The 25139-nt window shown below is 42.4% G+C and overlaps 1 pseudogene; it reads right to left on the reverse strand.

Moving 5' to 3' along the window:
- Window positions 1–5571: 5571 nt before the first annotated feature.
- Window positions 5572–6129, reverse strand: LOC144242722 (lipid transferase CIDEC-like; annotated as a pseudogene).
- Window positions 6130–25139: the final 19010 nt, after the last annotated feature.

Here is a 25139-nt window from a genome sequence, read left to right on the forward strand (position 1 = left end):
ATGATCACAGGGTTCGTGAGGTCAAGCCCCAATCAGGCTCCGTGCTGACAGTGTGGAAACTGCTTAGAATTCTCTCTCTCTCTCTCTCTCTCTCATTCTCCCCCCACACCTCTCTACCCCTTCTCTTCTCTCTCTCTCTCTCTCAAAAATAAGCTTAAAGGGGCACCTGGGTGGCTCAGTCGGTTAAGCACCTGACTTTAGCTCAGGTCATGATTTGATAGTCTGTGAGTTCGAGCTCTGAGATGGGCTCTGAGCTGACAGCTCAGATTCTGTGTGTGTCTCTCTCTCTGCCCCTCACAGGCTCTCACTCTATCTCTCTCAAAACTAAATAAACATTTAAAATTTTTTTAAATAAATAAATAAAATGTGACTCTGAACTTTGGTTCTTTGGGCTTCAGCTGAGAAAGAGAATGTGCGTCTGTTACTAGGATGTGCCAGTGCGCTGAGAAGTACAAGCTCCCAGGCAAAAACGAGGAATTAGTGATTACCTTCGTGTGGACTCTGGTGTCTTCTAATCTTCCTTTGATGATAAATGAACAGCCTTAAATTGTGGCTCAGGACTATTAAACTAAATTTGCAAAGCAGGACACAGCTATCAGGTATAATCTGTATAATGAACTCATCAACCAATCTTCTTTTATTGCTTGCAAATGTCACTGCCATTAGCCAAAGTTTATTGAACCTGTGTAATGTGCTTTCTACCAACCAAAGTGAGACGCCTGATTGGGAGAGATCTCTGGACATCTAAGATGTCGAAAGTCCATTGGTAACCAGCCATAGAAGAGATAAATGGGAATTTGCTACAGAGGCAATGGTGGCGTGCCCTCTTTCTCTCAATATATCTGAGGACACTCATTTAATTGAATAGAATTTTACAGCACTGCTTTGCATAAATCAATATTAATTTATAGGTTATATTTTAAAAGCCTTGTCCAGTATCTTTGACCAACGTAGTCTATGGAAAGCATTTGCCTCATTTGCTTTATTATGTATCTATCTAACTTTCTCATATATAATATACATTACATGATATATAAATATTTTAAACATATTTACATACATACATATTTAAACATATAATAATTTTATAGATACATATTTCTAAATACTTAAAACTAAGTAGCAGACATCAGGCTCTAATCCTAAAAGATTAAGTATGATTATTTCCTAAGAACAAGGACATTCATTTAAGTAATCATAACTTAATTACTAAAATCAAAACTATAATCTTGAAATAATTCCATTATCTTGTTTGTGGTTCTTATTCAAATTACACCAACGGTCTCAAAAATGTTCTCCTCTATAGCAATTTTTTTTCTAGGATGGAATCTAATCCAGGGTCACTCAATGCACGTAGCTTTCATGCCCCCTTAGTTTTCTTTTCTTTCTTTCCTGTTTTTAAAATTTAATTTTATTTTAAGTAATTTCTTTACCCAACGTGGGGCTCATACTGACAACCCTGAGATCAAGAGTTGCACCTTCCACCTACTGAGTCAGCCAGGCCTCCCTCCCCTTAGTTTTCTTTAAAATGGAACCATTCCTCAGCTATTGTCTTTCATGTTGAAAAATATAGTTATTTTATAGAATGTCCCCCAGTTGACGTTTGTCTAGTGTTTCTTTATGATTAGGTTCAAGTTATAAAAACTGAGAAGAATATGATATAACTGATGCTATGTTCTTCTTAGTTCTTTTAATTTCAGTCTTCCTGGTGCACGCAGTGTCATTTTATATCATAGTTGTGTTTTTTTCCTTAAAGACTCTATTTTCAAATCATCTCTACACCCAACACATGGCTTGAACCCACAACCCTGAGATCATGAGTCTTATGCTCCTCCAACTGAGTCATACAGGCACCTCTACATTGTAGTTTTATTTTATTTTTTATTTTATGTTATGTTATGTTATGTTATTTTATTTTGTTTTGTTTTGTTTATTTTGAGAGCGACAGAGTGCACATGAACAAGCCAGGCAGGGGTAGAGGGAGAGAGACAGAATCCCAGCAGGCTCTTCACTACCAGCACAGAGCCCGATGTGGGGCTCAGTCCTACAAATTGTGAAATCATGACCTGAGCCAAAATCAAGAGTTGGATGCTTAACTGAGGAAGCCACCCCGGTGCCCCTACATTGTAGTTTTCATTGGCATTTCCCTTATGATTAATGAGGTTGTACACATTTTCATGCTTCTTAGCTAATTGGATATCCCTTCTTTTCCCAATTTCCCCTTTATTGTCTCTTCTATTGAATTGTATGGGTGTTCTGCATATATTCCAAATACATGTGCTTCTAGGTATGTCTGTCACAAAGATTTCCTTCCACTTTGTGGCTTGCTTTGCATGCTCAAGGAAATTTATTAAACCTTTTATGTTTAAAACATTGTGTCCCACTTAGAAAATCCTTCCCTATTGTTTACATTATGTTCTACAAAGACTGTTGTTTAGCCTTGCACAATCTATGATCAGCCTGTTATTAACCTTTGCATATGGTGTAAGGTAAGGTCAGGTTTCATTTTCTTTATATGAAGGTCCAATTGCCCAGCACGGTTTTTTGAAAAGGCCATCTTCTATTGCTCTGAAGTGGTGTCCTTGGCATAAATCCATTGTCCATGGTACACCGTCTTTCCTGGGGTCTCAGTCTCTTCCAGTAGCCTCTATCCATTGTTACCCCAATGCCATCCTACCTCATTACTATAGTTTCGTAAGTCTTGATATTTAGTGAAATATGCCCTCCCATCTAATTTTTCAATAATACCTTGTCTATTCTTAGTCCTTTGCATTTTGATAAAATATTTAGAATTGGCTTGTTAAATTCTGTGATAAAAGAAAGAAAAACACTTGGAGTTTGGATTAGAGTTGCACTGAATCCCATACATCACTGGAGCGAAGTGACATTTTTACAAGACTGATTTCCCAATCTGTGAACATGGTTTATCTCTCCATATACTTAGTGGTGTGTGTGTGCACACACGCACGTGTGTACATTTCTGTCAATAATGTGTTACAGTTCTCTGTATCTGTAACAAACATCATTTGTTCACTTGCACGTCCTTTGTTAATTGTATTCCTAAATATTTGATTTTTATGTTATTAGGACGTGGGAATGCAATTAATTTTTCTTGTTTAAAAAAATTTTTTTAAGTTTATTTATTTCTCGGAGCACCTGGGTGGCTCAGTTGGTTAAGCATCCAACTTCAGTGCAGGTCATAATCTCACGGTTCGTGGGTTCGAGCCCCACGTCAGGCTCTGTGCTGACAGCTAGCTCAGAGCCTGGAGTCTGCTTTGGATTCTGTAACTCCCTCTCTCTCTCTCTGTCCCTCCCCTGCTCACGCTCACTCTCTCTCTCTCTCACTGTGTCTCTCTCTCAGAAATTAAAAAAAAGTTTATTTCTTTTGAGAGAGAGAGTGAGAGACGGCAGGAGGGGCAGAGAGAGAGGGAGAGAGAGAATCCCAAGCAGGCTCTGCACTGCCAACATGGAGCCCAATGCAGGGCTCAAACCCACAAGCTGTTAGATTATGACCTTAGCTGAAGCCAAGAGTCAGATGCTCAACCGACTGAACCACTCAGATGCCTCTGCAAAGAAGTTTTAAGATAGACATTGTATATGGGACACCTTGTTGGCTCAGTTGATTAAAGGTCTGGCTCTTGATTTCAGCTCAGGCCATGATCTCACAGTTCCTAGGATCAAGGCCTGCATGGGGCTCAGTGCTGACAGCATGGAGCCTGCTTGGGATTCTCTGTCTCCTTTTCTCTCTGCCCCTCCCTTGCTTGCATTCTGTCTCTCTCTCAAAATAAATAAACAAACATTGAAAAAAATAAAATAGACATTGTATGTAGCACACGTGCTTAACTCAATTATTCTAAATATTTACTTGTATATTCCTTTGGTATTTGCAATTCATAGAATAGTCAAATAATGTCAGTGTTATTTCTTCTTTCCTATTTGTTTTTTATATTTCCCTATTCTTTATGGGCTGCCTAGGGCCTCTAGCACAGTGTTGAACCAACTCAGTCACACTGGAAATCCTTGAGGCATCATGGAGCCATGCCTCTGAGATCCCTTTTCAGAAAGGAGCCTGACCTGGGGAGTGGTTAGCTCACAGCCCGACCATGGGCAGCTTTAGGACCTCCTCCAGCTTCTGAGTTGGGGCCATGCAATTCCAGATCAGCCTCCAGCCAACAAGTGAGCATAGCAGTGGTGGAAGGAGTCACTTCTTTGGGCTGCCTGGGGCTCCTCTATGGGAAATCTTTGAGCCACAGCTTCCAATTGGGTTGGTCAAGATATGCCCAGAGCTGCACTGCGATCAGAGGCTGCTCCCATCTCATCATGTTCTTCCTCCCCTCTCCTTCCAACACGTCAGAGCCACACTGAAGCCTGTGGCTTCCTCTGCCAATCCTGCTCCCTTTCGATCTTTCACAGGTATCCCCTCCAACAAATATATTGCACTTCGAGATCCATCTTGGCATCTGCTTCTCAGGGATTAGACAACACGCTTTGCCTTTTTTCTCAAAGCCACAAGAAAAAGAATATTAACATTTAATTATTAATTACAGTGTTTAGTATAAGCTTTGTGTGGATGCTCATGATCAGATTAAGGAATTTCACTTCCTGGATGGCTCAAAGCTTTCTTTTTAACCATAAATGGATGCTGAACTTAAGCAAAAACCTTCCTACACCCGCTGAGGTGATTATGCAAATATTTTTTCTCCTCTGTTCAGTTAATATAAAGAACTCCAATGGATGATTTTTTAAAAATTTTTTTTAACATTTATTTATTTTTGAGAGAGAGAGAGAGCAAGTGAGGAAGGGGCAGAGAGAGAGGGAGACACAGAATTCAAAGCAGATTCCAGGTGCTGAGCTGTCTGCACAGAGCCCAACGTGGGGCTCGAACCCACAAGTGGTGAGACCATGACCTGAGCTAAAATCGGACGCTTAACCGACTGAGCCACCCAGGCGCCCCTCCAATGGATGATTTTTGACTGTTAAACACATCTTGCTTTCCTGGGCAGAAAGTTGATCATTATGTATATTGACCTTTTGCGTATTGCTGGACTCTGTAAATATTTTGTATAGGATTTTTACATCTAATGTTCATGAGTGAAATTAGCCTGGAATTATCCTTTCTCATAATGTCCTGTCAAATGTTAATATCAAGCTCATAAAGTGAGGTGGCAAGTGTCCTCTCCCCCAGCATAAATAATTTATGGTAAACATTCTACTGTCACACTAGTGGACTAAAGCGGTCACTTGGCAGTACTGCATGGGGGGGCCAGGTGTGCACTGAAAATACAGCGTGTGAAGATAGGTTGCTAAGGAGGAGACATGATGCAATAGCCTTGGTCAGCTAAGCTACGTTGGGCAGGAACAAACTAGGCCAGGCCAGGAACCCTTAGTTCTCTTTTGGGCAGACCATACGTGGTTTCTGATCCTTCCCCATGCTTCCTCATTCATGATCTTGCTGGGGAGAGGGAGTTATGAGCAGGCAAGAAGCTCTCTGGCTGCCAGATGGATGCTACCAGCTGAACATGGGTCCCCAGTCTAGTCTTTGGCTGGGAAGGCATCCAAGGACTTGGACCTTCATTGCAGAATCTTCAGACTGGTTGGGAAGAGGGATGTGGCCTTGCCCTTGGGCTGCCCTCCCTCTGTGACATCCAAGAGTTGCTGCATGTAGCAGAAGGTGCAAGCGGCATGTGGCGTATGGTCTGCATGCCAAAGAGGAGCCAATAAAGAGCTTCCTTCATGATGCACTTGACCCCATAGAAGTGCATATAGTAGGAAATGGAGTATGTCCCATCATGAGTTGCCTTCACTATCAAACAAACAATAAAGTCCTGTGGGTTCATGTTGTACAAGTCAAAGGTGATGCAGGCCACTTTGATCTTATGGGCGAGGGAAAATTAGTACCTAGTCCCCTGCATCAAGACAAGCAAGTGGTTGGCACCTCTCAAGGACTTCTCCTAGGCTCTCAGTGTTTCCCCCTGCATGGGGGACCCCACCTGCTCTGATGGGACTGCCAGTTTTGCACCTTCCGGAGGTCCACGAACACTGTCTTGTCTTCCAGGGCTTGGAAACACCCCCCTGTCTTTACGGTTGTGCCTTCTTCCTCCAGCACCAAGAGGGCTTGTCTGCCAGCATCAGGGTGTCCCTGACCTGGAAGGAGACCTTCCAGATTGTGTCACAATGTCCTTCTGCATGCTCTGGTTGGCACTGCTGACCGTGAAGGGCTCCAGACTGGGCTCCAGCAGCAGCTACACGGTCCCCACTGATGTGTCACTGTCACACACCTGCAGAGGGACTTGCAGTAGAAAAGTCTGAGGAATTTCATGGCATATTCCAACCTCATCAACCAGACAGGCTGGGCCACTCCCTACAGCCTCCTAACCTCCCCACCACGCTGCTTTTGGGAAGTGCTTCCTCTTATTATTGTCTGGAAGAGATTGTGCACGCCTGGATGAGGAGGGAAAAAAAGAACATATTAAGTAGGGTTCCATTTATCAATATTTTTAAAATGGGTAAAAATAAGCTATCCTGTCTAGTAATGAATACATAGCTGACAGAGCTGTAAAGAGAGGCAAGAAAATGTCCATCACAAGTGTCAGAATGGTGACCGTGTCTTTTAAGGGAGTGAGGAATTATCATCTAGGATGGGTAGACAGAAACGTCTCCAGTGTTATCTGTGTTATGGACCTGGGAGGTGGTTATGCAGAACTTTGCTTTCAAATTCTTTAGACCAGGGATAATAAGTCTCCTTCAAGCCATAGTCATTCAGCAATGACCTACGGGCCAAAGGCAGCCTGCTGCCTGTTTTTATAATAAAATTTATTGGAACACAACCACATTCGTTACGTGCTTTAGTGCTGCAAACAGACCAGAGAAGTTCTGGCAGAGACTGTATGTCCTGCAAAGCAAGAAATATTTACTACCTGGCCCAGAGGAATTCATAAAACATGAGCATAGTTTCAACCAGAGGTAGTTTTAACCTTATATAGAAATTGTAGGCACTCTTCTGTATGGATGGCATATTTCACAGGTTTTTAAGGGAACAGAAAAAGAGAAGAAAAATGAATGGGATTAGTTCCTAATATGGTTAATATTTATTCATTCGTTTTTATAATCTTCGTTTTGAAGACCTACTCTGAGAATATGATTCAAGGATTATTTGGTGTCATTAACTAAAATCCATTTATGGTAGTTCATGTGAAGGGAGATATAAAGAAATGACCCCCAGGAACCCAACTGAGCTTTGAGATTGGGAATACCAACTCCAGGCAGTTTCTCTCTCTCTCTCCCTCTCCCTCCCTCCATCCTTCCCTCCCTCCCTTCCTTCCTCTCTCCCTCCCTCTCTCTTGGTCTCTCTCTGTCTCTCTCTNTGCTGTCTCCAAGTGGTGATTTAATCCCATGATTTGTTGGCATTCTAGCTGATCCTTTGTGGATTATTTGCTCATTCCCTATGTCCAAATTCAGAAGAGACAATCTTCCTGCCCAACTCCAAATTCTTGGGGTAAGTGGAATGCCTTCCAATTTAGGTTATGTTCACCTGTGTCCAGTTCACAAGGGTCCGAATTGCAGTAATGGGCAGGTAGGGGTAGCTTGTCTGGCCCGTGGGAACTAAAGAGTTTCTAAGAAGGGATTGTAGGTGTGAAGCAACGGTTTCACACATGTAACAAAATAAGAAAGGAACAGGGATGGGCATTTCACAGGGGGCAATAAACAGTAGGGTGATAGATGTTGAAAGGTATTGCAGGATCCCATTAAAGTGTGTACAAGTATTAATTTGCACCTGATATTGAGAGTATTTATAAATACTTTAAGCCCTTGAGATAGAAGGCTAGATTTGGGGGCAGGGTGGAAGAAAATAGTAGAATCTTCAACAACAACAACAACAAAATAAAAATTAAAAAAACAGCTGAAAAGGAAAAGCAAAAGCTACCTGAGCTGTTGAAGGAAAGTCTTTGAATAAGATTGATTTGCAAATGAGCACAGGGGAGTATACACACTTAAATGGTTCTTACATCAAAATAGTAGTACTCCATCCAGATGGCCAACAGACACATGAAACAATGCTCAGCGTCCCTCATCATCAGGAAAATACAAATCAAAACCACACTGAGATACCACCTCATGCTGGTCAGAGTGGCTAAAATGAACAAATCAGGAGACTCTAGATGCTGGCGAGGATGTGGAGAAACGGGCACCCTCCTACACTGTTGGTGGGAATGTAAACTGGTGCAGCCCCTCCGGAAAAGAGTGTAGAGGTTCCTCAAAAAATTAACAATAGAACTCCTCTAGGACCCAGCANAAAAACTAATAGTAGTCCTCGGGAGAGTGCGTTTGTGATTAACATGGTGGAAGTCAGAATTCTGGAACTCTTACAGCAGCACTCATGCTGGGCTCTTTACACATGCAAAACAGAAGTCGGCTAATCCACCTTGTACTTAGAGATGCAAATGAAACTAACTGGAACTGTAGCCCTTCGCAGTGGGGTGGATTTGATGCCCTTTTCCTAACCTCCTCGAGCCCACAATCTGCAGCAGGGTTTAATGGGTCCTTTGCTGGCTCTGCCATGACTCCCCAGGTGAGAACAGAAGCAACCTGACANAAATACAGGATTGTGAGAAGGGAGATGGTTCATTTTCAGAAATACCAAAAAAAAGTTGTGGTGTCTAGTTAACAATCAGTTTACAACCTACTGGAAATATATATGACCCCGCTCCCCCTCCCCACCAACAGTGGAGCCCCAAACCCTTAGACACTTCACTACCTGGGTCTTCTTCCCTCTTTGTTTGGCAGTCTTATTGTCACAGGCTTTGCAATGAGCATGCGCCAAAGAACAAAGAGAGGAGGGACTGAAAGTCTCTGCATCACCTCAGGGAATGTACATTTGTTCCAATCAGACTACTTTTTGCTTTCCGTGGGCATAGGTGAAGGCTGGGTAAGGCTGTAACCTCTGTAGTACTCAGCCAATGAGGACCCAGGGGAGGGATTTGCATGCTTGGAGATAAATTGTCTGCTGTAACTGCCCCAAGCGAGCCTGTCCGTCAGACACCCACTCTTACAAGAATGTTGATTAAAGCTTCTCTTCAATGTGCCCCATATCCTTCCTTTGATTGGGCCGGTGGGCTTATTTCTCACAGGATCCATGTCCGGGAATGGAATGCCTCCTTAAAATGTTTGACCATTTCTGAAGGGTTTGGACATACAGATTGTGAATTGCTTTCCAAAGGCTTGGAGCAAGTCATACTGTCCCTGGCAGTGAAGCGGGTTCCTGTTTCTCAGTATTCTTGCTGGTACTGGAGATGAATTTCTATAAGCCGGCAAGCCAAAATAACGACTTTGTTTTAATTTGTGCTGAATTCCTCTTGACAAGAGATCTAGGTAGGTAGGTACGTAGATAAATAAGGTTCTAAACTTTAAAAGGTGAAAAATTTCCACAACTGAGTGCAGTCAAAAGAATATGCTGCAGTAACCCCATCCCAAAAAAGCCCCAAAGGAGAGTTTCAACAGTGCCGTGAGCAAGAATAGTATTGCTGAAATAACAAGTTTCATGGACTATTTATTCAGGCAGATAACTTCTCGTGTTCATGTTTTAAGAAAGGAAGAAAACATGTTTTTAATTGGATTAAAAGGAGTCCTAAATGAGAAAATATATGCAAAAAATTTGGCACATAACAGATCAGAATGGTATTGTGTGCTTTTAAAAAGTCAGGTAATTTTGGGGCATCTGGGTGGCTCAGTCAGTTAAGCATCTGAATTTGGTTCAGGTCATGATCTTACGGTTTGTGAGTTTGAGCGTCAGGATCTGTGCTGATGGCTCAGAGCCTGGAGCCTGCTTTGGATTCCGTGTCTCCCTCTCTCTGTCCCTCCCCACTGGCACATACACTCACTCTCACTCTTGCTCTCTCTCAAAAATAGATAAACATTAAAAAAAATAAATAAGTCAGGTAATTCTAAAGACAGATTTCAAGTATATCGCATATTAGCAAATATGGAAAGTATAATAAAGGTCAAGTTCAGGAAGTGATAGTTATGAAAAATACTCATAACCCTTCAACCCCCCAACTGAGCAAGTTTATTGCCATCATGGGGAAACACAGACTCTGTATGTGCTCTAACAGGATCTACCATGAGTGTTTACAAAAATAACCACATTCATTCAAACAAGTTGGTCCACTTACTGACCACATATCATTTTTAGATATCGCTCACAAAAATCTGGAAAGTCCTAGAACAGTCCATAACCATCATACCAAAAATGCTGTTTACCACTATGTTTAGCAGAACAGAACAGGGCACTGAATAGCAAGATAGCTTTACAAGTAGATACACTTACCAAGGCAAATTAGTAGTAGGTGCAGAATAAGAATTGTTGAAATGTACAGATCCTGAGGTAATTCCAAACTAAAAAATTGCTTCATGTCCAAAGGCAGTTTTTTTTAAATTATTTTTAAATAATGATAGATTCACAAGAGGTTACAGGAAAAACAAAAACAAAAAAACCAAATCACAACACTGGGAAGTCCAACGACATTTGTCCAGTCTCTTCCAGTTGGTAACATCTAAAGTACAATATCAAAACCAGGAAATGGACACTGATGCAATCCACGGTGCCTATTCAGATGTTACCAATTTTGTTTTTAAATGTTTTATTTATTTCTAGGAGAGAGAGAGAGAGCGTGAGCAGGGGAGGGTCAGAGAGAGAGGGAGTCACAGACTGAAACAGGCTCCAGGCTCTGAGCTGGCAGTCAGCACAGAGCCCGACGCGGGGCTCGAACCCACGAACCGCGAGATTATGACCTAAGCGAAAGTCGGACGCTTAACCGATTAAGCCACCCAGGCGCCCCTCAGATGTTGCCAATTTTATAAGCACTCCTGTGTGTGTGTGTGTGTGTGTGTGTGTGTGTGTGTCTATGTAATTTTATCACAGGTGTAGCTTCATGTAACCACCAGTACAATTAAGCTACAGACCTGTTTCATCGCCACACGGCTGCCTCATGTTTCCCTTTTATATTCTCCCAGCCCCTATCCCTAACCCCCTGGCAATCACTAGTATGTTCTTATCTATAATTTTGTTCTTTCAACAGTGTTCTAATGAAATGAAAATGAAATCATACAGTACATAAGCTCTGAGATTGTCTTTTATCATTCAGACTAATTCCCATGATCTGAGTTGCAGTGGGTTATCAACAGTTCATTCCTTATTATTGCTGGGTAGCCTTCGGTGATATGGATGGCCCACTGTTTATGCAACCCACTGACGGGCGTCTGGGCTATTTCTAGTCTGGGGCTTTCATGAATAAAACTGCTACATGCACTCGTGTACTGGTTTTGCATGAACTTAAGTCTTTATTTCTTGGGACAAATGTCAAAGGGTGCAATTGCCGGGACGTGTGGTGAGTGCATGTTTAGTTTTTTTTCAGAAACTGACAAAGAATTTTCCAGCGTGGCCAAACCATTTTACATTCCTATCCAACGATTCTATATCCTTGCCAGCATTTTGTGTTATCAGTATTTTTTATTTTAGTGATTCTGAGAAGCTTGTCACAGTCTCTCACTGTGGTTTTAATTTCCATCGCCATCACAGCTAATAATGTCCAACATCATTGTGTGTGCTTTATCTTCCTACATGCTTTCCAGTGAAATGTCTGCTTATCTTCTAATTGGATTGTTTGGGTTTTTAAACAGTTTGTCATTTTGCCTACGCTTTCCAGCGAAATATCTGTTTATTTTCTAATCGGATTATTGGGTTTTTAAACAATTTGTCATTTGCATATGCTTTCCAGTGAAATATCTGTTTATTTTCTAATCGGGTTGTTTGGATTTTTTGAGAACTTCCCATATATTCTGGACATCGGTCCTTTGTCAGATACATATGTGGTTGCAAACATTTTCTGCCATTCCATAGTTTGCTTTCTTACCCTCTTTCACAAAGCAAAAATTCTGAATTTTGGTAAGGTCCAGGTTATCCATTTTTCCTTTTATGGATTGGCTCTCAATGTCAACTCTAAAAACACTTCACCTAGTCTTAGATTCAACAGACTTCCTGTGCGTTTTTTCCCCCCTAATACTTTTTAGATTTACACTGTACATTTAAGTTCAAACGTTAAGTTCAAATGTTCCTTAGCACCACATACCAAGTCCACCACTGCCCAGCTGGCCACCTGTGCAGCCACACATCCTTCATCGCTGGTATTGAAACATTGCCATCTGCGAAACAGATGGAGAGGCAGATGTGCTGAGGGCTGCCGGCTCCTGGGGTGGGTAACCGACTATTTGCTTACAGATCGAAAAGTCACCTGAAATGAATAGTCGTTACTTCAAAGTTCTAAACATGAGAGTCTGCCCAGGGTTCTTTGAGAGAATTTTTGCTTTTGAACTTGATCCTCTTGCAATAGGAAGTAAGAACACTTGGAGTTGGAGAGCTTGCAAAATAAGAGAATGTTAGAGAATGGGGTATACACTTCCCCTCTAGTCTACCAAAATGAACCAAATTTCAACTCCAAAGGAAAGTATGAGGGCCTTTGCAAGTGTGACTCAGGAATCCATCTATTTTTATAGCTATTTTTAAAAATTTATTTATTTTGAGAGAGAGAGAGAGCGTGTGTGCACATACATGTGTGGGGGAGAAGCAGAGAGAGAGAGAACATGTGTGTGCATGCATGTGCTACTAGTACAGAGCCCCACACGGGGCTTGATCCCATGAACCATGAGATCATTATCTGAACTAAAATCAAGAGTCGGTCGCTTAACCAACTGAGCCACCCAGGCTCCCCAGGAACCCCATCTATTCTGAAAACACTGGAATTATGAGAGGGCAGCAGAATTGATCTTCTTGCCAACAGTTGCATCAAAAATTAGTATAAAAAATTTAGTATGACTTGAGGACAGGCAAAGGGAAAATTATTATTGTTATTATTTCATTGGGGGGCGGGGCAGAGAGAGAGAGAGAGAGGTAGGGAGAGAAAGAGAGAATCCCAAGCAGGATCCACACTCAGCGAGGAGCCAGATGTGGGGTTTGATCCCACAACCTCAGGATCATGACCTGAGCCAAAATCAAGAGTCGGACACTCAACTGACTGAGCCACCCAGGTGCCCTGAAAGTTATTATTTTTGACTGAAATATTCTTGAGAACAAACATGACGCCAGACTCCAGCAGATGGTCCTCTGACAAGTTAGTGGTTGGAAGAAGACATCGCCACTTTCTCACCTACCTCAGGCACTCCTTGGTGATGCCACAGGGCATCAGGCTTGAGCACAAGCGCAAACACAGCAGCACCAGGCCACTATGGCCGGCAGACCTCTCCCAGGGACGGAAGCCGCCCTCCCCCAACCTGGGTAGGGGGAGGGCCTCGTGTCCATCCGTGGTCTGCCTGGGAGTCAACCGACGAAACCATACAAGTGGAGATTTCTAAAAGAATTTCATTGAGACAACTTTGTACCATCTTCTTGAGAGTGAAGGGGTAAACAAGCAGAATTATACAAGCATTGCTCTTCATTCATTCATGTGGTCATTCGCTGACTCATTCATTTATTCAGCAGGCGCATCCTCTGCACCTCCTTGAACCATTGCTATTCTGGGCACTGGGTTTAAGGTGATGAATAAGGCAGATTGGGTCCCAGGCCACAGAAAGCTTTGATTAGAGGAGGGCTGACAATGGAAATAGAATGTGAGCCAGAAACATGACACATGTTATTTATTTTATTTTATTATTTTATTTTACTTTTTTTTTGAGAGAGAGAGCATGTGAGTGTGGGAGAGGGGCAGAGGGAGAGAGAATCTTCTTTTTTTAAATATTTATTTGTTTTTAAAATTTACATCCAAGTTAGTTAGCATCTAGTGCAACAATGATTTCAGGAGTAGATTCCTTAATGCCTCTCACCCTTTAGCCCATCCCCCTCCCACCACCCCTCCATCAACCCTCTGTTTGTTCTCCATATTTAAGAGTCTCTTATGTTTTTGTCTCCCTCCCTGTTTCTATATTATTTTTGCTTCCCTCCCCTTATTTTCATTTCTTTTGTATCTTAAAGTCCTCAAATGAGTGAAGTCATATGATATTTGTGTTTCTCTGACCAACTAATTTCGCCTAGCATAACATCCGAGAGAGAGAGAGAGAGAGAGAGAGAGAGAGAGAGAATCTTAAGCAGCCTCCACGCTCAGTGCAGAGCCTGACACAGGGCTCAGTCCCACGATCCTAGGATCATGACCTGAGCTAAAATCAAGAGTCAGGCACTCAACCAACTGAGCCACCTAGGTGCCCCTGTAATGTAAAATTTTCTAGGGTGCCTGGGTGGCTCAGTTGGTTAGGCGTCAGACGTCAACCTAGGTCATGATCTTGTCATTACAAATTTAAGCCCTACATCAGGCTCTGTGCTGACAGCTCAGAGCCTGGGGCCTGTTTCAGATTCTGTGTCTCCCTCTCTCTCTCTCTGCCCCTTCCCCACTCATACTCTGTCTCTCTCTCAAAAATAAACATTAAAAAGAACTTAAATTTTTTTTTATTTTCTACTAGCTGCATTTTTAAAAACTGTTTATTTATTTTTCAAAGAGAGAGAGCACACACAAGCAACGGAGGGGTAGAGAGAAGGGGACCAAGGATCCAAAGCGGGCTCTGTGCTGACCCCCAATGTAGGATTCAAATTTACAAATAGCAAGATCATGTCCCAAGCCCAAGTTGGATGCTCAACCAACTGAGCCACACAGGTGCCCCTCTAACAGCCACATTTTAAAAAGTAAAAAGAGGGGTACCCAAATGGCTCCGTTGCTTGAGTGTACAACTCTGGATTTTGGCTCAGGTCATCATCTCACAATTTGTGGGTTCAAGCCCTGCATCGGGCTCTACACTGACGGTGTGGATTCCCTCTTTCCCTCTCTCTGCCCCTCCCCCATTTGTTCTCTCTCTCTCAAAATAAATAAACTTGAAAAAAGAAAAAGGAACAGGAGAAATTGGTTATAATTATATTTTATTTAGCCCAACATCCAAGAGTTTATTAATATAAAATTATTGATAAGATATTTTACTTGCCTTTTCTTATGTATCTTTTCTTCACTATCTGGTGTCTATTTTATAGCCACATCATATCTCAGGTTAGACTAGGTAGATTTCAAGTGCTCACACATGGCTTGTGGCTTCTATCTAGAACAGTGCAGCTCCAGAAGAAAGAGTTCCAGGTGCCACAACTTACACCATGTCCAAAGAAACCTATTTTATTTTATTTACTTATTTATTTACTTAAATTCTATTTATTTATTTTGGGAGAGACAGAGATAGCACGAGTGGAGGAGGCACAGAGAGACAGGGGGACCGAGAATCCCAAGCAGGCTCCACACTCTCAGCACGGAGCCTGACATGGGGCTCAGACTCACAAAACCATGAGATCATGACCTGAGCCGAAACCGAGTCAGACGCTTGACTGACTGAGCCATCCAGGTGCCCCAAGAAGCTTAGTTTTAAAAGACATGTTTATATGCATAGCCACAAGAGAATACATAGTGGCGTATATTCATACATTTTTATTTTTTAAAATTTTTTTAATGTTTTTTTTTAAATTTATTTCTAGGAGAGAGAGAGAGACAGCATGAGCAGGGGAAGGTCAGAGAGAGGGAGTGACAGACTCTGAAACAGGCTCCAGGCTATGAGCTGGCAGTCAGCACAGAGCCCGACGCGGGGCTCGAACCCACGAACTGCGAGATCATGACCTAAGTGAAAGTCGGACGCTTAGCCGACTAAGCCACCCAGGCGCCCCTATTCATACATTTTTAAGTAGCAGTGAAAATTAAGGAACTAAAGCTTCATGTATCAACTGATAGATCCCTCCATGTTGAATAAAAAGAACAGTTGCAGTAAAATGCATATTCTATTCTATTTACATTCAAAATACACAATTTAAGTAATATATCATTTAGAAATATATGCAGATATATTAAAAATATAATACAAAGAAATGCCTGGGAATGTTACGTTCCAAATTAAGAGTAAGCTAAAGAAATAGGAATAGTAGCAATATTTTATTACATCAGCTGAGTGATGGCCGCCCCTGTGTTTGCTTTAGCTCAGTTCACTCTGTACGAATGTCTTAAATGATTCATGGCAGAGTTTTTTAGGAATGTGAAAAAAATACCTTATTTTGATATTACTATTACTATTGTTATTTTGATAATTGCTTCTAAAGCTAATTGAGCTAAGAACTCCAGGAGGAAAGCTACAAGAAATAAAAGAAGGGTAGAGATAAGAAGCTTATACATAAAAAAAGTCTATGTCCTCAAAGTGTTTAAGAGCCAGACTTGAACCTGCAGCTCCTTCTACCCATCACTTAAGAAACGACTGACACTTTGTGGAATCCTTCCCTCAAGAAAGCTTGGAACAGAGTGGCGAGGAAGGCAGTATCTGCCATTTCCCCCTCTGGACAGCAGACCGAGTGGAGAGAGGAGGCTACAGGCCGAACTCAGTAAGGCGGGTCTTTAAACCAGCTTGTCAAAAACCACATCTGATTACTCAGCCTCCACTGTGGCCTGTCATGCCACATGGAATGCAAACTCCAACCAGATAAGGCCTTGGTCATTCACCTTCAACTCAGCCATGACGTGAAATTGAAAGGTCACATGTGGAAAAGCTTGCTCTAAACACAAGGCTTATCTGCTTCATAAGATGGTCAAACTACAGACTTAGGGGATTCATTCTAAGATGGGAATTCTGTAACTGTAGCCGTTGAGCCTGTGAAAAACTCAGCTGAGCTGTTGAGTCTATCCTTGGGTAGAGACCAAAGGCCAAGGCTGCCAAAGTTTAACCAGAGAGCTGAGGTCACTGACTTGAGTCGGCTATTAGTATGTGGATCTGACTCTTTACCAATTGGCAACAGAAGAAGTGAAAGCAAGGCATTTGCCACTTGAGGAATTTTATTTCTCTGTATGAATTATAATTACGTAGTACATTTTCCAATATATTCAAAATTATTTTTGAGAGAACCTATGAGCGAGTAAGCTGACTTTTGTTCCTCTGTCGTTCCTTCCCTTCCGTCTCCTCATTTTATTATTTTCTTTTGATGGTGAAATTAGTTAGGATACCAGGTCCACTGCTATAATAGAGAAGGCCCCAATAATGCTGGCCTACGTAAGACAGGGGTTTATTTCTCCGACACGCAAAGTCTAAGCTAGTAAGGCAGTCCTCACCATACGAGGGGTCACTTTCTTGCCTAGATTCCTCTGTAATCTTCGACGTGTGATGGTTACTTGTCTCACAATCCAACCTGACTGCTCCTGACCCCACTGAGTCATCTGTATTCATTCTGCAGAAAGAATGAAAGGTGCACGGCCTGGGCGTCAGGACTATCTGTGGTGGATAGAATACTGGCCCTCAAGGATACTCATGTTCCAATCCCTACAACCTGTGAAATAGCAAATGGGACTTTGCAGATGTGAGTAAGTTAAGGATCTTGGTGTGGGGGTACAATTTCTTAACTTGAATTTATCAATGGTAAGATAAGCTCACTGGGCCATTTTTGTCAAAAGGAAGGACACACTTTTCCCCAAAGTGGCAGTGGTAGGAAACCAAATGATGAAAACAGAAGTTATTTCAAAGAAAGGAAGATGGAAATAGTAATACTAATTTTGCTCAGTTATGTTGGTATATTGATTTTGATTTTGTAGGCATCATTGATGGCAGAATGCTAAAACTATGATGTGTTATTTATAGAAATGGATGGTCTGACAAGCTTATGGAGCCACCCAAACTTAAGCAACACTTGTATACAAAATATGAACAGTTCAAAACCAAATGATCCTGTTAAGGAAGGAGTCATGAATTTAAAAGCTGATGGAAGTAGCTGTTCAATATTTCACCTACAAGCATTGGTACTTTGAAGGTATCTTATGAAGCAGCACTTTGGCTTACTTGGGTTAAAAAGTACACTAGCAGAAGACCGAGTCAAAGAGGTTTGCTTGGAAATGGGTGAATCTGTGACAAAGAAAATAACTCCAACACTGTTTTTCTAGGATACTGTAGCTCAATGTATTCAGGAACTGACTTGTAGACCAAGTCAACAAATAAAGCTAGTATTTTTTTTAAGTTTATTTATTTATTTTGATAGAGAGAACAAGTGGCTGTGAGCAGGGGTGGGGCAAAGAGATGGGGAGAGAGAATCCCAGGCAGGCTCCACACCCTTAGCACAGAGCCAGACTGGAGGGTTGATCTCACAACCATGAGATCATGACTTGAGCTGAGACTAAGAGTCTGACGCTTAACCAACTGAGCCACCTGTGCTCTCTGAAAAGCTTGTGTTTTCATTGTAGCTTGAAAAGTGAACAGATATTGGGGCGCCTGGGTGGCTCAGTCGGTTAAGCGTCTGAATTCGGCTCAGGTCATGATCTCAAAGTCTGTGAGTTCGAGCCCCATGTCAGGCTCTGTGCTGACAGCTCAGATCCTGGAGCCTGCTTCGGATTCTGTGTCTCTCTCTCTCTCTCTCTCTCTCTCTCTCTCTCTCTCTACCCCACCCCGCCCCTACTCACACTCTGTCTCTCAAAAGAAAAACATAAAAAATTTTTAAAAAAGAAAAAAAAGGAGAAATGAACAGATATCGCTAATGACAATGTTTAAAGTATATTTTGAACATGATGGTAAAGGAAGAATTATTTCTTTCCGGTTCATTGGCTACAGACACTAGTAGCTCTGAACTATATGAACCTCTGAGGGATTATATTGGCAATTAGATGGAGCTTGGAGTTTAAGATTTATGTAGGAATGTGTTTTGATGGTGTAGCTATAATGACTGGGAAGTTTCCTGGAGTAGTTATACAGATAAAGGGGCTTTACCCTAGAATGTAAATAAATCAACATACTGCTTCCCTCGTCAAAAAAGTCTTTCTACAAAAAAGCCAAAATGGTCAGGTAAACAAAACGGTGTATCTAGTGTCATAGTGAAAATTATTAATTAAATAAGATACGATATGTTAAAACTGAGATTATTCTTTTTATTAAGGATGTAAAAGCTGATTATAGATGACTATTACTGCATGCTCAAGTACGATATTTATCAAGGGGAGGAGCTATATCAAGAATCTTTGAGTTGAGAAACAAATTCTATACCTTTGCAAGATGTGTAACCAGTGTGGTCCTAAATTTTTAAAGAATGAATTGGAGCAGGGAAGCCTGGGTGGCTTGGTCTGTTAAGTGTCTGACTCTTGATTTCAGCTCAGGTCATGATCTCCCGATTCGTGAGTTTGTGCTCTGAGTGGGGCTCTGTGCTTACAGTTTGGAGCCTGCTTGGGAAGCTCTCTGTCCCTCTCTCTTTGCCCTCCCCCCCACTTGCACCCACTCTCTCTCGAAATAAATTAAAAAAAAAAAAAACTATAGAGATTCTCTATATTCTCCAAGTGTGCCTATTCACACACTTTCAAGGAGCAATTGTAATTCTTTTCCTATGTCACATTCTGATTTTATTTAAGATATTTTCTGTCTGACCCTAATGAGATTTTTGAGCTTGTGCTTTAGATGTCTTTGATTTTCCCACTTTTAATTTTTCTAGGAATTGATCTTTACTGTACTTTTAATTTTATTAAAAATATTTTGATGCTTTTATTTATTTTTGAGACAGAGAGAAAGCACGAGCCGGAACAGAGAGAGAGGGAGACGGGATCAGAAGCCAGCTCTGCACTGACAGTGGAGAACCCGACGCGGGGCTCGAACTCACAAACCGTGAGATCATGGCCTGAGCCCAGGTCATATGCTCAGCCGACTGAGCCACCCAGGAGCTCCTATATTGGACTTTTTAAAGTATTGGTCCAAAGCACATTGGAAGAAAGAAAACCAGCCCTTTATCCCAGACAGTTTGAGACACCCTGATTGTGGGCAGCTCTCAAGCCTGTTCTAATTTGGTTTATTTTCTTTCATGGTTCTTCCTTTTTTTTTTTTTAATGTCCTTTATTTTTTTTATTTTGAGAGCCAGAGGCAGAGAGGGAGTGGGAAAGGGGCAGGGAGAGAGGGAGACACAGAATCGGAAGCAGGCTCCAGGCTCTGAGCTAGCTGTCAGCACAGAGCCTGATGCGGGGCTCGAACCCATGGACTGTGAGATCATGACATGAGCCGAAGTCGGGTGTTTAACCAACTGACCCACCCAGGCGTCCCTTTCATGGTTCTTCCTAATACCCAACACCTGTATGTACTGATCCCTAATCAATAACTTGTTTATTGCCCACCTCTCTGACTAGAGTGAGGCTCGGCAAAGATAAGGACTTCCCGAATTCACCGTCATACCCCTGGATCTTGAACAGTGCCTGGAGTAGACGGTCTGTATGTGTTTTCCTGGAAAACTCAGCTGTCAGGCACAAGTGAGGCAGAGGGTTCTGGCTAACTAAAAGTTGCCAGGATTTTTTTCTGCATCCAGACAAAGTCTCCCCCTCAAATATTAGACATCTGTTACCAAATATTTTTTATTAATTAGTACTGTTAGTTCAGCTCTGTTTTAACACTTGCCCTGATATTCAGAGCCCTAGGAATGCTAATAATGAAAAATCACAACTGGGAAATACAGAAAGAGACCTGCACATAGCCACAAATGATTGAATAAGGGAAAATAATTGAATCAGGGAAACACGGCTTCACTTAGAAATATTTACATGCAAAGATTTAAAATGTTTAAAAACCGTTTGTCACCAAAGGGGTCAGTTTTCGGTTATCCAGAGCAGTGAGCAGTATCAAATCTGTCATGCCCCACCGGTAAGCTCAATTAGAAAAGAGGTCACAAGGTGTCTCTGTCATATGAATTTACATTATGAAACATACCAAGATGATGAGACTTTTCAAACAAAACTTCATAGTGTTCCCATCAGAAATGATGTCACAGGGGAACCGGGGTGGCTCACAGTCGGTTAAGTGTCTGACTGTGCTCAGGTCATGATCTCACAACCATGAGTTCAAGGCCCGCGTTGGGCTCTGTGCTGACAACTCAGAGCCTGGAGCCTTCTTCAGATTCTGTGTCTCCCCCTCCTCTGCCCCTTCCCCATGTATGCTCTGTCTCAAAAATAAATAAACGCTTAAAAAAAATGTCCCAGAGCTGAGATGAGAAAATCACAGGCTGACATGCTGAGTCCTGGCAGATAGTCTGGATGCGTAGATTCAGGCTCTGGCTGCAAGTTAGAATTCCTGGGTGAGCGGTTGCAAATCCTGATATTTGGCCACACTCCACAATGAAATCAGGATTTGTAAGCTCCCCAGGTGATTCCAATGTGCAGTCAAGCCTGAATGCTACAGCACTGTTTCTCAAAACCCTACGGATCTTGTTAAATGCCAATTCCAGTTCAGTCGGTCTGGGGTGGGGGACCTGAGCTCCCACCTGGTGGTGATGCTGCTGGTCCAGGGACCACACTTTGAGAAACAAGGCTCAAGGCAGTAGGTGGCATGCTATACCAAAGTGCAACTAATGAACAATTAGAAGGACAGCAGGTAAGACTTTAAAAAAACTTCTCAGACACCTTGTCTTTTGCAGTAAAATATACAGAACATAAAATTTATCATTTTGGGGATGCCTGGGTGAAAGCGTCCGACTTTCACTTAGGTCATGATCTCGCGGTTCGCGGGTTCGAGCCCCGCGTCGGGCTCTGTGCTGACTGCCAGCTCAGAGCCTAGAGCCTATTTCAGTCTGTGACTCCCTCTCTCTCTGACCCTCCCCTGCTCACGCTGTCTATCTCTCTCTCTCCTAGAAATAAAACATTAAAAAAATTATCATATTTATCATTTTTAAGAGTTTATTTATTTATTTTGAGAGAAAGAGAGCACACACGCATAAGCAGGGGAGGGGCAGAGAAAGAGCGAGAGCGAGAGCGAGAGCGAGAGAGAGAGAGAGAGAGAGAGAGAGAGATTCCCGAGTAGGCTCTGTGCTGTCAGCATAGAGCCCAGCATGGGGCTCAAACTCATGAACCGAGAGATCATGACTTGAGCTGAAATCCCAAGTCAGACGTTCAACCAACTAAGCCACTCAGGTGCCCCTCATTTTTATTATTTTTAAGTGTACAGTTGAATGACATTAAGTACATTCACATTGTTGTGCAACTATCACACCATCCATCTCTAGAACTTTTTTTTTTAATTTTTTATGTCTTTATTTTGAGAGAGAGAGAGACAGAGAGTGAGCAGGGGAGGGGCAGAGAGAGGGGAGACACAGAATAATCTGAAAGCAGGCTCCAGGCTCTGAGCTGTCAGCACGGAGCCCGACGTAGGGCTCAAACTCACGAACCGTGAGATTATGACCTGAGCCGAAGTCAGACTCTTAACCCATTGAGCCACCCAGGTGCCCCTAGAACTTCTTCATCTTCCCAAATTGAAAATCTGTACCCACTAAACACTGACTTCCCATTTCCCCTCCCCCCCTTAGCCTCAGGCAACCGCCATTCCACTTTCTGTTTCTGTGAATTGGATACCACTGGGAACCTCTATAAACGGAATTATATAATATTTGTCATTTTGGGTTTTTTTTTAGTAAACTCAAACCCCAACATGGGGCTCAAACTCATGACCCTGAGATCAAGAGTCGCACACTGTACCAACTGAGCCAGCCAGGCGCCCCCAATAGCTGTCCTTTTGTGAACAATTTATTTCACTGATCATATCCTCAAGTTTCATCCATGTTGTAGCATGTGCCAGAATTTCCTTCCTTTTTAAGACTGAATGATAGTTTTTAGTAAATTTATGTCTGTTGGAAACCAACAGCAGTTTGGATTGCAGAAGAACATACCCAGAGCATGCCTCAGAGCAAAAGGAATCTATTACATCGGGCAAAAGTCACTCCCTTAAATGGGCTGTCCCTTGTAATATGAAGATGGCTCATCGCCAGGGGCCCTGACTTCTCATCCTCTTCCCATTGAATATTAATTGGGGGAATTCCTGGTCTGAAAGATATTATTAAGGACATAACTATGTTAGCAAGAAGTCAGCCACTTGCGTTATAATGACAAAGTTTGCAGCTGCTGAACTGGGTCCAGAAGGGTGAGGTCACTGAAAAGTCTTGGCTCACGTGCTACGAGGCGACCTCAAAATGACGGAGAACCTTTACAGGGTAATGCCTCCGTGACGGCTGTGCAAAGGCCTCTGGGGCTGGCTCTGGTAACCAGTTTTTCTGGTGGAGGTAATGCTTCCCCAGAAAAAGAAAGAAAAAAAAATCCCCCAAAGGAAATGAACGGTCAGTTCTTTGCAGGACTGAAATGAGAAAGGTTGACACCCAAAAATAAAACAATGTAAGAAAATTCCAGAGGAAATACTGTCTCCATTTAGAAATGCGAGAACTTCCAGCAAGCCAATCAGAATGAAACTGACAACAGTGGGGAGGTTCTTTTGTATCCGGAAGCTTACCCCCTGAAGGCCCAGAATAATCTTGGCTGTGATCTCTGCAACCTTTGGTTTATGCTTTCCTTGGAGGGTACATTTTGCCTTGGTGCTCTCTTTTGGTGTTTCACTGGCATTTGTGAACGGAGGCTTATCTAATAATTCCTGAATGGAAGGCATTTGTAGTCTTGATTCCAGAAACAGCCTGGTATTAGTGGAAAGATCTTAGAACTGAAAATTCCATAAGCCTAGGAGAGGGTCCTCCTCTGCCACTTACCGGCTTGGCACAGCTTATTTATTTTTACTGTTTGAGCTTCATTGATCTCATTGGTAAAACAACGCTAATGATACCTTCCACATAGGATTAGGATAAGGATTCATAAGACAGAGTTGGTAAAAGTGTCTGTTTATAGGGGGCACTCTATAAATATTGGTACCTACATCCTTTCTGTGTTTATAATCCAGGCACTGTTAGGTAGCAGGGATTCAAGGGTGAGCAAAACTAGACAATGACCCACCCTCAAAGAACTTAAAGTCTAGAGGGGAGGCAGGTCATAACCAAGCAACCGCCAATGTCCAGTTGAACCTGGGTTAAGCTCTGTGGCAAAGGAAAGACACAGAATGCTGGCAGAATGAATTATGAGGGTGTGCATGTGACTGTCAGGAAGGCTTCTCTTGGAAGGGATGGCTGGCCTGGGATGTGAAGGATGAGCAGGCATTGGGCAGGACAAGGCTCTTCTCCAGATGGAGAGTCCCTGGCAAATAAGAAGGTTTGAGGGAAGACTGGACAGCTGGAGCCCACAGGAAGAAGCTGGGAAGGCAGTGGGGGAGACCCAGACTGCGGGGTAGTTCTTGGTCACACACAGGAGATTGATCTTTATTCTGAGACGGGGGGAAGTCATTGAGGGTGAGGAGGCCACTGCTGAAGGCTAACATTTCACTCTGGGAAAGTTCCCTGGTCCAGGAGGCACATGGTGGTAGACTGGGATGGTGGCGATGAAGATGGCGACACGGAGATGAATTGGAACACTTCTGGGCACATAAAGCCCTAGGCACCACATGGTATTTGCTCTGTACATGTTTATAGAACAAATCAATGAATCAGTGGCATTTTTTGGACAGGATTGATGATTGGCCCAGACGCTAGTCTGAAGCACATGAAACCTGACACGTGTGCATAATTTGACTATAAAAAGAGCAAAGTGCTGCCACACAGGTGAACCTTGAAAACATTCTGCTGAGTGCAAAGTGCAGAAGCCAGTCACGAAAGACCGTAAATTGCATGCTTCCATTTAGATGAAATGTTTGAAATATTAAGAATAGCAAAAACTGGGGCATCTTGCTGGCTCAGTCACAGTGTTCAACTCTTGATCACAGGGTCATGAGTTTGAGTCCCACGTTGAGTGGAGAGATTACTTAAATAAATAAATAAGTAAAAACTTTTTAAAAAATGAAAAGGCCTTGGGGACCCACCTGGCTGGAGCTCTTTGCCTTTATCTGTGGCCACAATGGCTCCTCTAGAAAACAAAACAAAACAAAACAAAACAAAACAAAACAAAAAGAAGAAAAGAAATGATAGCAAAAACTACGGAGATGAAGTTGTCAGTGGCTGCCAGGGGCTGAGAGAAATGGGGGGGGATTGAGGGGTTACAGCTAAAGGTTCAAGGTTTCTTCCTGAGGTGTTCTATAATTAAGGAGGTGGTTGAGTACTCTGAGGGTATCAAAACCCACAAAACCATACACTTTAAGTGGCTTGTAAGTTATATGTCAATAAGGCTGTTACATACACATACACAGACACACACATATATATGTGAATGTAACTATGTGAATACTTA

Source organism: Crocuta crocuta, unplaced genomic scaffold, assembly GCF_008692635.1.
Source record: "Crocuta crocuta isolate KB4526 unplaced genomic scaffold, BGI_CrCroc_1.0 scaffold36, whole genome shotgun sequence".
NCBI lineage: Eukaryota > Metazoa > Chordata > Mammalia > Carnivora > Hyaenidae > Crocuta > Crocuta crocuta.